The following is a 14,786-nucleotide window of genomic DNA, read 5'->3' on the forward strand; positions in this document are numbered from 1 at the left end:
CCCAGCTTTACTTGTGATGCTTCAGAAAAAAAGCATAAAACTATCCTTGTCATCAGGAAAATAAATAGTTATTGCATATATTTGGTACTTATTTACCTATGTATTGCAGTATATCATCAAAGTAGGAAAAAAGAAATGTGGTACAAAATAGTGCTTTCATTAGAATGATTTAAGAACACTGATGACGTTACCCTCAAAGCATAAAGAAAAATAAAAGTGCCCACAACCCGGTACTCCTTTCATATCAGAATGTATTAGAAATAAATCTTGTGGAGTCAATGGAATTACACTGGTATAAAAGATAGTTTAAAAAAAGCTCCTGTTTTTATTAAGAGGATTTCTTACTTTAGCTGCTCCAAATCTCCAACTAAAAATACTTGCTCAAATCTGTCTTAATGTGCAACTGAATGAGAAATGAGAGAACGTCGCTCATTATTTTAAATGTGTGAGGAAAAGAAACTTTAGTTTATTAAAGAGGGTATTCTTAAATCACTTCGCAATATCATCACAGGTTTTGCTACACTCTGATATTACCATCTTATGGCCTATATAAGCCTATGGATGAAAAGACAGCTAAGTCTATCTGCCAAACTGACCGTCAAATGTGCTTTGCCAAGATCAGTATTTTGTTTTCTATTTTTAGGAGCAGAAAAAGTAATTCTGAGGTGGAAAAAGGCAGCAAACTGCTTAAATTTCCAAGCTTCTTCGAGGCCACTATACTCCTAAATTAGACTGGGACTATATTAAAGAGCGTAAGTTAAACTAAACTTAGCACTCGTTAAGACTGAAATCAGTGTGAGCTCAGCACTTAAGTGTTACGGAGTTTCAGAACTTCAGGCTCTTTTTAGGAGCTGGATCCCCACAGCTCCTTCTCGGGCTTTCTCTGGAAAGGAGGGTTCATGTCTCCTCCCTGTCTCTGCCAGATGCTGTCTCAGGGTATCTGTCCTACTTCCCTACTTAGCGATATCTGCTTATCTAGAGGCTGCTTCCTGATGCTGCATTTTCCCCGCTAGAGGAAAGCTTTTCTTCTCTGCCACTCTGTGGAGTTGCAGGGCATCCCCCTGCTCTGTCAGTAAAAGGATGGGAAAGGGCTCCTTTGCTTCAGTACAAAAATTATTCCACTCAACAATGACAATCCAGGTTATCAATAAATAGACCCTACTCAGCCAAAAAAGCGTGATCAAAGATAAACACTGTTAAACAGAATTGATTTAGTAAGGGCAATACAGGGTTTGCTATACCTTACCCCCAGCAGAAAGGATAAGGAAAGGAAAGGTCTCTCTTCCAAGAGACCCTGGAGGACAGAAGCTGAAGATGCCCCAAGGCAATGGAAAACACAGATATATGGCATTCTAACACAAAGACCTCCTGTCCGCTGAAATATATCATATAGTATTATGCAGAGAGTCAAAGCCAAGTTTTCTGCCATTTTACAGATGTCTTCAGCTGATTATCTAAAATTACCTCTCAAAGCAACATTTTTTGTCTTCTTCCTCCTTCCTTTAAAATCAATAAGAGTTCTGCCATTTTTTCAAATGAAACTGGATCTGGACTTTTAAGATTAGCTATTAGTGTTCTCAAGCTTCAGCCAAACATTGATTATTCTGAGATAATAAGGCTTTTAGTATTTATTCCACATAAATTATTGACTTCAGAGCCTCTTCTATTCTGAAACCATAGTGTAAAGAGTCTTCACTAATATGCATCTTTTTTGTTTTTTAAAGGAATTAATATTACAGGTGATGGATTTCACCAAAGCTAACTAAGAATTCTGTCTCTGAAGAAAAATGGTAAGATTATAAGGAATACCTACATTTTTTTCTCCTTTCTTCTGTAACTTGTCAAGGTCAAAATGTTTATTCATGGCACCTTATTAGACAACTTATGGTACTAATAGGATGATGGCTTCTGTTTAGCTCTTTTTTCATGCTTCTTTTTGGAATAGGTTTATTTGAAATCCAACTCCTCTGAGCAAAATTAAAATGGATAATATTACAACTGTCACAGTATTGTGGAACAGCAAACAAAATGTCATTAACATGCAGGTTTGACTTCAAGGCCCTTAAAGATTGTATTTCAATATTCTTTTTCTCTACTTTTAATTAATAAAAGTAACTACACCTCATATAATGACTAAACCAGCTTACAAGGTCAGAAAGAACTATTGCTTTTACGTATAATGTTGCTCAGTTGAAGTAACTAGGTTTGTTAGACTTCTGAAACATTAAGTGCTCACTATTAGACAGAGGTAAAACACTAAACTTGACAGACTACTGATCTGATTGTGTCAGTGACTATGCTCCTGCAAAACAAGGGAAGTCCATGAGAGACAGATAATGCAATTTTATTTTAAACACACTTCAGTATTTAGCTTTATTAAATGAAAACAAAAACAAAACCCTAAACATATGAATGAATCATTGCATGTCAGGTTTAGATCAGATAAGTAGCCATGTAAAAGGGAAATGTATACTTCCAGTCCAATTAAAAGAAGCCTGATCAATAATGCAGGATGTCTCATTTATACAACTAGTAATTTCAGCAACTCACATCATCTAATACAAAAAATAATTGTTCATACAATTATCTAGTAGCTCTCTGTAGTCCAAAATCTGAACACTCCCAAATGCTCACTACATCACTTCTTCTACTAGGAGAAATTTCTATTACAAATTGCTTTCCCATTTCATAGAGCTGTATTTCTTGCTTTTTACAGATGAAAGCAAAAAAATGCTTAAGTCCACCAAATTCCAATCAAATTGTGGCAAGCAAGAAGTAGCCTACAGCACTGATAATAATATTAAAAAAAAATGCACTGACATAGAAAACGTAACTTGAAAATAGACTGAAGAAAACAGCTTATTTCTATCACATTACCGAGAGACTTGTTACCAGGTTGCTTAGATCCCTATTCCAGCAACACTTAAGAAACCCACACCAAGATCTAGCAGTCATGGGCCTGCCCAGCACTGCCTGAGATGGCAGCAGACTGGTCCCAATGATCCAGCCAATCTCATGATGCTCCAGTGCACAAAAGTCAGGAAAAGATGGGCTCCTCCTGGAGAATTCACCATCTCGTTTTATGTTTGGAGGAACAACAGCCATTTCCTCCAACTCCTGTTCCACTCAGGTGCAGGTGGTACCTGGGTATTTGCTGAAGGCAACAGATCTCAAACATCCTGAAGTCCTGGGCTTCACCAAAATTTCCAGATGAGATTCTAGGTCTACGTAGTGCAGAAAGTCAGTTTCTATACCCACAGTGGTCTCTTCAACATGTCTAAGCAATCCCCTTCTGCAGCCACCAACCCCTCCGGAGGAACTCTGCATTGCATATGTTTCATATTTGTGACAGACTTTCAGAGCAACAAATGAAAGGAATTATATTGGTTATCAGTGTTAGTGATTTAGTGCATGGAAAATGGTCTAGTGCGTTATAATTAAAGCCATACTGGAAAGCAAAGCAGGCCAATATTGCCTGTCTCCATACAGCTACCTTTCAGAAATAAAAAGGGTTTACATTTATATAATAACACTGCAGCAGAGACCTTAAGGTGCATTAATGGTGGATACTTGGCTGTATCTTCAGAAAGCTGCTTTGAAAGTTGATTTTCCATATTGTTGAAATTTAGCTGCTATTAAGAGGCAGAACAGCAGCCATTCTCTGCCTGCAACATTACATGGCTGTCATTGGAGGGACAGCAATGAACCATAGCAATGTCTCATATGTAAACTAAATTTCTAAGTAGACTGGACAGGTCTAAGCTGTACATGTGGGGGGAGAGAGAGGCCAGGGAAGGAGGTCCAAAACCCAGCAAAAAATGTAAAAGATACTATTTTGTGGTCCATCCTATTTCTTAAGCTAAGCTTAGATTATAAATGAAAGAACTGACAAAGGACTAAATAAAATCTCGTAGTTCAAATGGTCTAGATGGTGCAGGTGTCCTCCTTCCAGACACACACACAAAAAAACAAAACAGTGCAAAATGTTTCAGGAGACCACTCGCTGCTTCAGCACTCAAGAATTATTTCATTCATGCAAACTTCTGTATGTGCTTCAGTAATAAATTTGGTGGTTAGGAAAGCCCAAAACAGACTCTGACTTGAAATAGCCATTTTACTGGGCTAAGGCAGAACCATGACAAGATTATACCAATGCCCAGCCAGATTCAGCTTTTCAGCTGTTCATCTCTCTCCCAAAAAGGGCTGTTATCATGTGTTTTATTGCATGCAGGTTCAATACGTGCTATCTGTCAAGAAGTAGAGGTCATTTATATTTGATGCTTGCAAAGGTGTGCAGAAGGAGAAAGGATAACACCGTCAGATTCAATTCCTCCAACTTCAGACATCTGTGGTATAGACGGTGAATGTCTAAGCTGGTTGCTCTGACTACCTCCACAGTCAATGGAAAGAAACCGGCATTTTCAGGGTGCAGTTCATCTAATTTATCTTAGCATGAAATGAGTGATGCCTTACAACTGCCCACAGGGTCAAGAAAACTGGCTTAGATAGTCATACCCACTTTTTAGATGTCCGCGCTTGACCAGATGAATACATCCCAAGGATTCTTTCATTTTATCGCTAATACACAAGGAATAGAGATAATCATGCTTTTTTCACACTTAGACAATTTGGGGTCCATGCTGTTTCCCAAGTTCTCTGAAACTTCCAACAGCCCAGCCAGGAGGCTAGGAAGGGGAGGAAGTTGAGAATTGATCTTTATCTATTAATTGCTTCCTATGTTCTTTCCCTTTGCCTGTGTTCACTTGTCATCTCTTGTCTTATTTGGCATTTGGTCTGAAAATTCTCTGAAGCAAACGCTATCTTCTCATTCAAACTATCTTTCTCCATAACTACAGCTCCTAGACAATTTAACTACTAAATACCAACACTCAGCTTTTCCTGATACCAAGAAGAGAATGCACCATATGCTTTTAAAGGATGGTGCTGCAAGGGCAGCTTCTGTGATGACAGTAGGCAGACTTTCAGGAGCATAATAGCCTTCCCAGAGCTATTGCTATGTAGGGTTGACTTCCCAGAGACCCAGTAGGCATACAGAAGCCCACAAACACAAAATGCAGTTAACGGTACTTGTTTTAATGTCACAGAAATATGTATTGAGCTCCTTCAGCTTTTAGAGCATTTGGTACAGGCAGATATACTCAGTGACTGGTGAAAACCTAGTCTGCTAAGTGCCACAAAAGCCTCTGCAAACAAACCCTCAGTTCCAGATTCAGGGTGTTGATTCCTTTCTCAGGAGTGTGCTGCACACTATTCCAAGCATGTAGCCAGAGCTTTTGGATTGCAAGCTAATGAAAACATCTTAGTATTTTAACCACCATTCATTAGCTGACTGTATTTTTTCCTGGGATGCCCTTTAGAGTTTTTTCCGTACTTTTTAAACATTTAAAATGCCGTATCTAAATGTTAGATAGGAAATTCAGAGAGAGCATAAGTTTGTCACTCCCACTAGCTATTAACAAGCATTACCAAGTAAAGTATCAGTAGGTAACAAATGTTAATATTTGATATTCCTTACCAAGCTAAAAGTAAAAAAACATTATTTTTTTTTTACTTTAAATAGAGCTTTACTGCAACACTGAAGCAGGCTGAGCGCACTGGCCATTTAAACCAGATTTGCTGCTCTTTGATATGGTGCATAACATGGCAATACAACTGATTCATTACCGCAAATAAGGTGACAAGTTTGCCATTGATTTATTGGTTTAACGGGTTGCATGTGTGAAATCAGCTCACTCTGACAGGGAAAAGTAAAGGTCGGTGCCCACGTCTTTGTGTTTTAACAGTTTCCGAACTGCTGTAGCTCTTCCTCCAATGTTGCTTTAATGCATGGGGAAACAGAGGAAGCAGTGTCCTTGGGAACTTCTCAGCCCTGATACCCATAACAGAGTGCTTTACAAAGCACCAGCGGCTGTACTGAGCAAACTGTGAATTAGGACTCACACGCATAGATACGACCAGTACTCCTCAGAGCACAGCTTACAGAATTGCTCTGCACAGCCTGGCTGGACAGGGAATGTAGCAAACAATGGGTTCAATTTCCTGGGCTGTACCAATGGCCCTGCAAAAGAGCCCTCTGAGCCTGCCTTCAATTTACATCAGAGTTACTTACCCTGCCGTCTGTGAACCACCGGTGGGCCACAAGGCATCTGGATGGTGGTCTAGAAAATGTTTGCAAGAAGTTTCAATGCTGTGCATACGCTTCCCAGCACTCAACCAAATCCTACATACAAAGTTGCAATCAGCACCATCTACAAATGAGGAATGAGCAAGCACTAACCACTGAGAAAGTGATTCATCAGTCTAGCAAATTAAAGCCTAACAAAATCAAATTGGATGCAGATGAAAGAGTAGGGCTCACAAATGAGAGGGAGAAAAATAAAAAGCAGCCATAGATATGAACAGATACTTTCATGTTTACCATATTTGAGATATATCCTTGAGGGTATGGCTACACATTCTGCAAAACTGACTTGAATAAGGCTGGGATTTGTCTGATCAAATGAGGGCAACTGCAATGTCATAGAGACACCTGAGCTAGCTTTCCAGACTCCCTCGGAATCAAATGAGAAAAAAAAAAGGCATTTTTAAACCTCTTTTTGACAGCTCTGTCAGGACAAGATGAATTGACCACTCTCTTTGGTTATAAGGGGAAACTAGACAAGTAGCTCAGATGTAGGTATCTACAGCGGCACTGCAGATTCTTACATCTGGTCAGACAGAGCTCACAGCAAACCCCAGGAGCCCCCAAACTCATTTTTTAACATCCTGCCTGAATCTTCTTTGTCTATTCCCTCTTTCAACCATAACAACTTTTCTCAGTAAACATACTGAGATTCTGAAAGCAGGTTAAAAAAGGCCAAGGAGTGCATCAGCCCAGGATCTAGACACATCCGGCTAGCACTGAATTGCATCAGTACATCCACTGGAGTGGTATGCCCATACGAACATGACAGTTTGGTCCCAAAAGAAGCAGGCACAGCAGCATGATGCCCACCTGGAATTACTAAGCTCAGCTGAGACGCAAAGCTTATCATCAGAGGCACAGAGATGTCCTGGTGCACCTATACTGTGTCTGTACGTGGAGCCAGCGCCATGTCGGTTCCTCTGCACATGCTTCCCCACGCGGCATGGAGCTTGTCACATCCATCTGCACAAGGCCTGAAACACAGATGCAGTGTTTGAGGGTAGGCAGATGCGCATCCTAATTTAACACCTCTGCACACAACTGGCTTGCACTCAGCAGGGACTGTGCTCACCTCTGCTCTCTTTGCCCACTGACACACTCTTTCCTTTCATCCGGGCAAGCAGAGAAATAATTTCCAACAAGAAGACATTCAAACATGACCTAGGGCATGGGATCACACCAGGTCCCTAGTTTAGCAGTCTGTGATTGTTTGCAGAGCAGTTACTGGTGTGAAGTCTCATTAACTTCACTAATGTAGTAAGTCCCAGGGATTTCAGCAGCACTTAATCACGTACTTACAAGCCGGCTGAGCAGGGGTGTACATAAGCACACATTACCACAATTTTTTTGACACTAACCACACACACTCAAGAATCAGGCCAATGGCATCAGAATTGTCAAGTATAAGCTTAGGCAGCCCAGCCTTGATCCCATGATGCTGGGTGCTGGAAAAAAAAGGAAAAAAAAAAAAAAAAAATGTTAGCGGTGTTTAAGTTAGTGGGCTGTGACAAAATTCCCCATAAGTGTTCAGAGAACTATCTGCAGTAATCTTTGCATTGTTAATGATCATTTTCAAGAAATAAGAGTAAGCAAGAAAGGTTCAAACTCTAGAAAAGTATAAAAGCAATACTTACTTTTAAAAGAGAGGATAGAGGACTTCAAGCATTTTATACCTGTCAACCTGACTTTTACCACTTGACACAAAACGAAGTATTAAAAAATTTGTAAATACCTGGAAGATGATGATAATCATTAAAAAAAAAAAAAAAACAGTTGAGATGGGTTTGTCAAGAAAAGAATTATATCAGTTGAAGCTAATCTCTTTCTCTGACAGGATAATTGCCCTAGCAAGTAAGTGGGAAATAGCAGATATGATGCATCTTGATAATGACGAGCTTTTGACGCTGTTCCACACGGCATCTTCCTAAGTCTGCTAAGGCAGCATGTTCAGAGGCAATCAGCAACCTAGTAGGTGCAACATTTAAAAAATCTTCTCCAAGTGCAGTAACAGACAGTTTCCTGTCAATCTGGGAAGGTTTCTCCAGAGGACAACCCCAGGAGTTTGTCCTGGGGCCAGTTTTATTCACCACTTCCATGTACACCTTGGATGACGGAACATGGGTGTGCTTCCGCAGTTTGGTGATGACATCAGGATGGGAAAAGGTGAAAGTGCTTTGAAGGATGGAAAGAGCATTGAAAACAAGCCTCAGAAATTCAAGAAGCAGCTTAAAACCAACCAGACAAGATACAAACCAGGCAATTACGAAGTGGTCCACTCTGCAAAGAGAAATCTAACGAGGAACAAAATTTAAATATAGAATAGGAAATGTCTGTGTAGGCAGAAAACAACGTGGGAGATCACAGACTAAAGCATCGACAATGTAATGTATGACACAAAAAGTAATTACTCCACTTTACTCAGCTCTGGCAAAGTCCCAGCAGGAGTAGTACTTTGTCCAGAACTGGTCACTGCACCCTGAGGAGGATAACGACAACCCACAGGGGGACAACCCACTTCCAAGGAGGGCGTACAACAGCCAGGAAAGTTTAGGAAATACAAACTGCAGGGACAGCTGAAGGAATGAGGTTTAGCTGGCTTAGGAATAAAGCAGTAAACTTAGCAATGATGAGATCAAGGTGGAGCATTGTAGAAGCACTTCAAAGTGTAGATAGCAGCCATAAAAGATTTGGCAGCCATTGTTCCACCATGACAACTAAAGGAAGGACAAATATCAGATCAATTTGCAGCCGAGGTTTAAGTTGGGTATTATGAACACATTCAAACAGAATTGCTAAGCACTAAACCAGGCTACTTCAGAGACTGTGAAATCTTCCTTCCCAAAGTCCTGATCCTAAATCTTCCGAAAGAGCACGTAGCAACCTCGTATGTATGACTACTAAAAATACTAAAGGTGTATTTGTGTACATGGTCATCACTGAGTTTGAAAGATAATTGTTTGGCCTCTGTAAGTAAGTTACTTAACTCCCAATAAGCTCGTGTCCCAATCATTCAATGTTTCTGTAAGCATGGGCTTGAGCGGCAACGGGATCAGACCTACATTTTCCCTTCTGCGACTGTGCCTAAGTAATGGAATGCATGTCTCAGATCTTTTAATGTAACATAATTTAATGCAGTTTTTGTATTTGAATAGTATGCATAAATCACTGCAAAAGAACTGCTATCTCCCCGTAAGAAGAGAGCTACTAAACTGTGTGTCCTAGACAAAGGAAATATTTTTCAAGTGGTTTGCCTCAGGGGGGATTTAAAGGAGGAAGTTAATGCATTCCAGCAAGAATCTCCATCACTATAATACCAGTGGATTAATTGTAAGTAAAGCTAAGGCTGTGAGAGGAAAATTTGCAGCATAAGGAATGTTGATGAAAAGTGTGGGATGGCTGTTGAAGATAAATAAATAGTTTGAAATGAATTTTATTTTAAAATGGCTATATTCTTTCAGCATTTTGTTATTCCCATGACTACCTCTCAGCTCTAAGAATGACTTTTTCATTTTATTCCAATAAATCATTTCTGAATCTAGAATTCATTACATTTCCATCTTTTCATTTTCACTGCAGTGGTTTCTTTCTCTGTGCAATGGTTTTATCATCTGATTGCAATCAATATTGCTGTAACAGGCAGTACATGTACTTCATCATCCATAAGAGAATGGTAAGGGATTACAGGGCATTTATACTACCCTTGTTTAAAATCTATCCCTCTGCCTCCTCTTCCTGCCCTTTGCAGGCTGTACCTCTTTTTTCCTTCTGTTGACATTTGGATCTGTATTACACCAGAGACTTTCACTTATTAATTTGCTGGGAAAAAAAAAATCAAAGAAATATTCTTCCTTAAAACACAAACGTTGCTGTAAAATGCTCTTTCGAGAAGCGTTTTTATGCTTTATGACAGCAAAGAGCTGTGCGCCACTGCTAGGTAATAAGCTGATTATAAAAGAGCTAAATTGCAAAGTCAGGAATACAGAAAGCAGACCAAAATAAAAAGAAATAAACCTTCTTGTAATTAACCTCACACCTGTTACACCTTTTAATTGACCTCACACCTGCCAGCAAAGGCTTCCTTTACCTTTAGCAGGATATTGGCAGTCATTATTTTAAACTCCCCATTCACTCCTCCTCCCCAAAGTTTTTCACAAGAGCTGCCGCATCCTGATGCTCAGCGAAGCTTTTGTTCCTGTGCTCATGAAAAAGATCCAGTTCTAACAGACAACGATTAAAAAGAAAGAGAAAAAAAAAAAAAAGCGTTTCTGCGGAGCCCTCCTAATTTAAATGTTTATTTCGCAAAACAAGGAAGGGAACGAAGGAGTGTGCAATGATGGGAGAACACATCAGTCTCCAGGACACGGTTTCTTTCTTTCAGTAATTTCTTCAAGTACAGCTAGAACTCTGTTAGATTCACTAGATCAGCAAGAACCTACTCAGCATGCAGGCAGTGTGCATCGGTTAGTGAACAATGATAAACAGAAATGACAATGGAAAGCTAGAAAGGCACCATTAATTACAGGTAACAGTACTGCGGTTTCTATTACATTATTTAAAATGAGAACATAACCACTCCCCTTCTTCTCAGACAACTCCGAAACTATTTTGAGAGGTTCCCTTTTGAGAAAACAGCTCAGTCCAGCTGTGCTTTTAAACGCGCTGTCCTCTCTCATCAATAATTTGCTCCCTCTGGAAAGTTGGATTCTCCATGCAATCTGAAAGGTTTTGCAACATCCTTTCTCCTTTCTCAGCTCATGCTGGAGACAACCTACAGACCAGACTCTGCACACATTTATTTTCTTCCTCCTGAGGGACTTTTAGACTGCTTTGATCACTGAGAAATACACAAACCTTCACAGGTGATTTTGAATACAGGTGAAAACAGCCCCAGCCAGCAGCAGTAAGGAAGATGTGAATATAAGGGATGAGTTTTGTTCCCCTTTTGGAATTTATTTGCAATCGATTTTCATCATCAGATCCTTTACATTGCTGCCTCGCGCAAATCTGCCTTTTGACTCTTTCACAAAGTTTCTTTTATAACACTGTGGAGGATCACATTAAGCTCCTTGGAAACAGCAGTGTGTATTGTCTAACATGATAGTTATGTCTGTTCCAATGTATTCAGAACTTAACGACAAGTTTTCCTCACCCAGTACCATCCTTTGCTTGAAAAGCCTTTGTCCTAATGGCTTAGTATTCCTAGACTAAAATCATACTTTTCACCTTTTATTTCAGTGATCTAAAAGAACTGTTTTTGTTCTCCTCTCATAAAACATATTCTCCATTCTACTTGTCATGCTTAGAGTCCTTCTCTGCACCTCCTGCAGTGCAACCTAATCTTTTCTGAACAATATTGACCAGAATTCACAAACTGTTTCACATGAGATGAGACCAATGTTTTTGTTTTATTTTTATCTGCACTATCTAATGGAAATATCTGGCCTGTCATCTCGTATGATTTTAGTTTTGGTGGAGGTTTTTTTTTGAGGGGGATTGTTTTCGTTTTCAGATGGATTGCATCTATGACTTAGTCATTCTCAGCTAACACAATGAGCACTTTCTATCCAGTCATTCCCAACTGATGAGTTTCCTCCCATAGCAGAAAGTATTGCTATCAGCCTCCTTGTACTTTGTGTTATTAAAATTAATCCCATACTATTATTTAGGTTTTCAAGGTCATCCAGTCTTGATCGCTCTCTTATTCAAAGTGTCTCACCATTTCGCGTCATCAGCAAATTTCATTATTACAGCTCGTATTTTTGTACCTACATCATTAATGGAAGTTTCTGGCTGAATAAATATCTTCTGATGTTTCAGATGGGTATGCGATAGGTTTTTTGCTTAAATCTCAAATATGGAAACATTCATTTCCATATCTTCTTTCTCATTAGCTCCTGCTTTAATTTCCTTTGTAAGAAGGGAATTCTGGGCTTCTGACAATTCTCACTTTATTCTTGCCCTTCTTAATATTTTTAAGCAATCATTTTGTTCCATTCCCTTCAAGATTTTGATTGTTTCCAATAACTCTTTTGAAGTGGCTATTTATCCAGCTGGGACCGGCCATCCCTCTTGTTTGAGATATGAACTGCAGATACTGCTTTGCAGAGACTTGACAGATGCCAAGCCTTCTCCACACGCAAGTCCTCAACCACCTAAATGCAGTTGTCATCATTAACTCATTCCCTTAATTTCTCAAAGTCTGACCTTTGAAATTAAGAACTTTAGTTATCAACCTACTTTTGCTCCAGGTAGGTATTTTTCCTAATAATCTTATGAAAACTATTCATCTCCAGACTTGAACCGAAACATCTCTAGCACATCTTCATGCTAACGGAAGGTCTTTGCCATCTTCCCCCAACAGTGACTCAAACAAGTTTATCTTCTTTTTATCACAGCTTCTTTTTTTAACATCTATCACACTGCAAATTCTCACCCCTATCAATTTATTCTACCTCCAAAACATCATGTCTTCTTATTTGTGCTCCTGTCCTAATTTCTATTCTGTCCTATCTTCTGGTATCCCTAAAGGACAAGGTTAGGAATCAGTTTTAATCACTCCGATGTTGTTTCCTGGGCTCCAATGACATACAAACATCATAGTTGTTCCTTGCTAATATGACATTCTCCTTAGAAAAGTTGACAGTCCTCCTCTCAAGTGTCAGCTAAATACAATCTAAGAAGCACTCTCATTGCTATTTTGTATAAAACATTTTCTCTCCTTGCTGTCCATTGTCTTCACCTCTGGTACTCCTGTTCACTTGACTTTCCTCTTCCAGCATCTTAAAACCAATAGTGGGACATTCAGGTTGGAAATTAGGAGACATTTCTTCTCAGGAAGAGCAGTCAGGCATTGGAACGGGTTGCCCAGGGAGGTGGTGGCGTCACTGTCCCTGGGGGTGTTCAAGGAAGGTTGGATGTGGTGCTTAGGGACATGGTTCAGTGGGTGACATTGCTGGAAGGGGGATGGTCGGATCAGATGAGCTTGGAGGTCTGTTTCAACCTTAATGATTCTATGATATTACACAACTTGATTCCTTTTTTAAAGCCATTTCAAAACACTGATCAGTAAATAATCCACTCGCAGGAGAGCTTAGATCAGGAGTCCCAAAACATACAACCGAAGTACCTGAAAAGCCATAAGGCAAGCCTCCTCTTAATGACGGGTTTATCTGAGACACAATAACCGAAACATGGAGCAAGGAAAACACCACATTGTGCATATATTGACACAGTCAAGGAAGTGGCAAGAGTGGGGAAGAGCGTATCTGAATCCTAAATGAATTTTTGATGATGAAGAATGTTTACAAGTCCTTATTTTAAATCTTTAGTTCTGGCACACCCAAGTAATAAGCCTGTCGATTCCTCTTAACAAGAAATTCCATCTTTGTACCGGTGCAAAACTGAGGTCTTTCCCTTTTCAGTATTCCATCTTTATTCTGTTCTTTCCAACAGTCTCCATCCCTTTTTTCTTCCTTGGACTCTTCTCAACCCACTCCCCCATGGGATTTCATTGTACTTTCCCCCTCCACGGTCTTCTGCCTCTTCCGTTTGTCTCTTCTCTATATTTTAAAGTGTAACAAGTGCCTTCGTTGACCACACTTCCCCTGCAATAGCCAGTCTCCTATGTCTTATATTCCCTCTTTTGTTACTGTCTTGTAGTCTACCCCCCAAGTCTGTGGAGAAAACGAGTACCTGAAAAGCCATTCTTCGCTGTAGAGTCTCTGTCGCTCCTGTCATCTTGAGGCAGCTGCTATTCTCTTCCACAAGCTCTACTTACCACACTGTAGCTTCTGTCAGGATTCAAAGACTGGATGAGTATCACAGCTCTGTACCTGGTCTTTGTACCTCTTCTTCAGGCCACTGCTACACTTGCTTCAGTAGCTGTCATCATATTCTTATTGTTGTCAAACAGCAAAAAAAGAGAATCCCTCCTTTATTCACTGCTGCTTGGGGTCTTTCCTTCTAGTAACTCCTCCTTTGGTCCCTTAGGTGTAAGCTTAGCAATCAACAGCCTCTGAACCATAACTAAAGACAGGAGTCCTCCCTTACATAAGGCCCCTGGAGGCCTTTACGCAAGTCCTCTTCAGAGTAGGACAGCTGAAGGACATGCTCAATTCCACTTGATCCTGATGAGAACAAAACAAATGATGCTTACTCTACCCTCCCTGAGCGCTAATCTTTTGTATAAGCAAGAAACTCATGTTCTCTGTTTCTCCTTCCATCCTGGCCTGGGCTCAATTCAGAAAACCCTCTGGGCAAAGAGGAAACAAGACGGCAAGCTAGAACAATGACAGACTATGAATATGAACTTGGCTACTGTTGTTTACCCGTAAGTGAAAATAACTACAAATAGGGCAATATACAACCGAAAGAGCTATCCAGAAGAGATGCTATTCTAGCTCACACAGATAAATTTAGTGATTTAGAAAGAGTACGTAGGCTTTTGTACAGTTGTTACTAGTATTTGCATCATTCGTTAGTACTGGTGCAATACATAGTTTGACGGTGAGGAATACACACTATCAGATTTTTCTGGTACCACATTAAGTCTAAAATGTAAAAGCTGAAAGTTTTCCCTTCT

The 14,786-nt window shown here is 39.8% G+C and overlaps 1 protein-coding gene across 1 annotated transcript in view; it reads right to left on the bottom strand.

The window, feature by feature from the left end:
- The window catches only part of CGA (glycoprotein hormones, alpha polypeptide), a 30,672-nt gene that overhangs the window by 14,115 nt on the left and 1,771 nt on the right, over positions 1 to 14,786 (bottom strand). Inside the window, exon 3 of the mRNA XM_040550685.1 lies at positions 7,016 to 7,179. The gene's annotated coding sequence lies outside the window, so the exon portion shown is untranslated. The remainder of the gene's footprint in view (positions 1 to 7,015; positions 7,180 to 14,786) is intronic.

The sequence above is a fragment of the Cygnus olor genome, chromosome 3 (genome assembly GCF_009769625.2).
Source record: "Cygnus olor isolate bCygOlo1 chromosome 3, bCygOlo1.pri.v2, whole genome shotgun sequence".
Taxonomy (NCBI): domain Eukaryota; kingdom Metazoa; phylum Chordata; class Aves; order Anseriformes; family Anatidae; genus Cygnus; species Cygnus olor.